Source organism: Manacus vitellinus, unplaced genomic scaffold, assembly GCF_001715985.3.
Source record: "Manacus vitellinus isolate BGI_N305 unplaced genomic scaffold, ASM171598v3 scaffold_78_pilon, whole genome shotgun sequence".
Lineage (NCBI taxonomy): Eukaryota > Metazoa > Chordata > Aves > Passeriformes > Pipridae > Manacus > Manacus vitellinus.
In genome coordinates this window covers 147,373-150,740 of record NW_021940807.1, presented here as the reverse complement: position 1 = coordinate 150,740, position 3,368 = coordinate 147,373, and positions in this window count along the sequence as shown.

Here is a 3,368-nt window from a genome sequence, read left to right as displayed (position 1 = left end):
CGGGCTGGCGGTGCGGGAGCGGCACCGCTCGCTCCGCTGCCCTCGGGCTGCTCTTCCTCCCTCGCGCACTTCGTGCGCTGTCCCTTCGCTTTCTTTGAGTGTTTGTTGGGTTGGTTTTTTTTCCCCATGTGATGATTTTGTAACTTCATTTCAACACCCGAGCCTTGAAAACCCACCCGACGTAACTTCCCGGCGTGTTTACAGCGCGGTGTAGCGATCCCGGAGGAGCTTTGGCTGGATCCGAGGGGATGCTGGGCAGCCTAAAGGTGCCTTAATCTCGGGATTTACCCGGGTTTGGGGCCATCCCGCCGCTCCTCGACGTGTCCGGTGTCAGCGGCCCTCGGATGAGCTTTCTCGTGGCTGTGGGTTGGGTTCTTTGTGTGCCCCGAGCTGGAATCCGAGCCGGGAATGTGAACTGGGCTGGAAGCAGCGCAGGCTCAGGTGTGTTTTTCCGGTCCTTCCAGCTCCTTCCAGCAGCCACAGACGGTCGGAGCTGCAGCTTGAACCAGCAGCTCGAGCTCTTTGTGTGGAGGAGGAAATGGAACAGGAGATTTCAGGAGTTGGGCTCTGTTCTGGAGCCGTTTTGCTGCTGCTCCAAACCGCGGAGGAGCCGCGTTGTTGTGTTTGATTCCCGGGACTGAGCCCCCCGGGAGCACAGCACACCTTGGGAACGGGCTCAATCCTGCTGCTCTGCGGGGGATCCAGCACCTCCCTGACCCCTGGGCTGGGCTGGATGGGGCCACAACCCACCCCCGGGGCTGTTCCTGCATCCTGGCCCAGGCAGGGATGGAGCTTCCTTTTTGTGTGCAGGGAAAACTCCTCTGTTAAAATTGGTTATACAGTTTAGATACTCATTTCTGTCGATTCTGGAAGGTGGTCAGAGTTGGGCTAAGGAGAAATCTTTACAAGGCAAGCGGATTTCAGGATTTTGCTGTGAAAATCCTTTTTAAAAATGGAACATAATTTTAGTTGTGGGAAACGAGGCAGCTCCTGCTACCAGATTTAGCCTTAATGCTCCAGAGGGAAGGGTTGATTCCTTTCTGGATGTGCAGTGAAAGGACTCTGGGTCATCTCGTGTCTGTTTTCAACCTCCTGTGGGTGTGTGGCTTTTCCAGGGAGGGACATGGTGATTATAAGTGACTTTTGTCCAGCTCATACTCCTAAAAATGGGTGTTTGGCCATCTCTGTGCTGAAGCCATCAGTGGGAGTTGGTGTGTCCAGCTCTGGGAGCTCCAGGGACACTGGGGACCAGTTGGAGAGAATTCCAGGAGCAGCACCAAGCTTGGTCAAGGATCCAGAAGGACAATGGGCAAGGAGGGAGTTATAGAGAGTTGCAATTGTTCTTGTCTCTGGATTAGATGAGTCGTTAATGTTGGAGAGATCTTTGTGTCCCTAGAAAATGACAAATATTGGAGAGTTCTTTGTGTCTCTAGAAAGTAATGAGTACTGGAGGCTTCTTTGTGTCTCTGGAGTGTAATTAAAAAAGTAAGAGGTTTTAGGAGTGGTGTGGAAGACCATAGTTAATTAGGAATTCATAGTTCACAAGTAAACTGGGCAATTACTGTCTATTCTATTTATGCTCATTTATCTCTAATATTGTGTGTTGTTTCAGTAGTTCTGTTCTCATTAAGCCACAAATCTGTCCTATTAAAATGGGTTGTCACCAAGCAGAGTTATTTCTTGCACTTCAAACATCTTTCTGAGGTAGTCTGGGAGGTTTTTTAGCACGGGCATGGTGAGGGGTGCAGACACTGCCCCAGGCCTCCAGCCCTGCTCCCGGGGCCGTGCTCACACCCAGGTCAGTGCACTGACCCCTGGGAGCTCGGGCTGCTCAGTGCCTCTGGAATCCCTGCCCCTTGGAGACAGAGGGCTGGAGAAGGGGATTTTTGGGAGGCAGGGAGGAGGGTGTTGGGGTTTTTAAGGAGCAAGTGGAACGTTGTGTCAGGGCTGAGTTAGAGGGAATGACGGTGCCGTTGGATCCAGGTGCCATCACTTGGAGCTCTGGATGGTTTGGGAGTCTCTGGCACCCCCTTGCACTGGCACAGGGGGTTCTTTCCACGTTCATGGGGCTCCTGCTGCTGTGAGGGGTTGGGCTGATGCCCCTGGAGCGTGTCTGGTGGGATCCCATCCTCCCTTCTGTGAATAGCCCTCAGGAGGGGGATGAGCTGGTTCCTGGCAGCTGTTGGGAAATGGCAGCTGTTCCATCTGGGATGTCTGGTTGGAGCCCACCTGCCTGTTCCCCCAGCCAGGGGCTGAACTGAGGGGATCTGTAGTTCCCTGTGCCTGGCTCTGCTGTCCTTGGCAAGTGTTTCCTCGGTGCCCGACTCTGGTTCCATCTGAGGGAGGCTTTTGTGTCTCTGCAGCTCTTTTCTGTCTCACCTTTGAAAAGGGAACAAGGGTTATAAACCCAAATCAAAGTATTGCCACGTTGGTTTTCCTCTCTCTGGTATTGGGTGCTCTGAGCTGAAATGTTCTTTGTTTTGGGGGAAGGAAGGGATTTGGTGCATCAGGGCCCCAGCCCAGAGCACTGGGTGGTTATTTGAGGTCAGTGACCACAGCAAAGCTGGCTGAGGGAACTGTCCCTCCCTCGGTGACAGAGGCTTTCCAGGGCAGCTGCAGTGGCAGGTCTGGCTGGAGAAGGGATTTCCTCTGCTTAAGGATATGGGGGGATTTGGGGGGTTCTAACTGTCGTGGAAGGGTTGGAAAACCCTTTGCTGTGTCCATGGGGCTTTGGCATCTCTCAGAAATGGAACAGGGCATCGTTCTGTCCTCTGGAATTCACTGCTTAAAAAGCTTTATTTGCTGCAGAATCATCTCCTGCTTCTGTGGAGATGACTGGAAAACCTGGGGATCTGCTGGGACTTGGGTCCTCTGTGACCCCTTGAACCCCCTGGGCATCGATCAGGGATCCTCTGCCTCCTCTTGCTGCCTAAAGATCCCTTTGTGCTGCTCGTTTCTGGGCAGAAATGGTGGAGAGGAGTCTTGTGCTTCCTCTTGAGGGTTTTTTTTTCCTTTTTGTGTAGGGGAAACCTCAGGCAAAATAATGGGTTTCCCATAAAAAGGATGTGCAGGATAGTGGCAAAGTAGGATGGGGAGTTCTTGGTGTTGTCTTCCTTTATAGCTTCCAGCTGTTGGTGCCTCCTGCAAGAGGGGAAAATGGGAGTAAAGGAATAAATGCCTGAAAAAATTTCACATGTGTAAGAACAGGCTTTGCAAGGTGTTTTCTCATGGAATTTTCCTTTTCCTTACTCTATTTGAAAAGAATAGAGTAAGTCCATACAAGGATGTCACCCCTTCTGGGTTTGGTTTATTGAAAGAGGTTCAGAGAATCACAGAATGGTTTGGGTTGGAAGGGACCTTAAGGATCA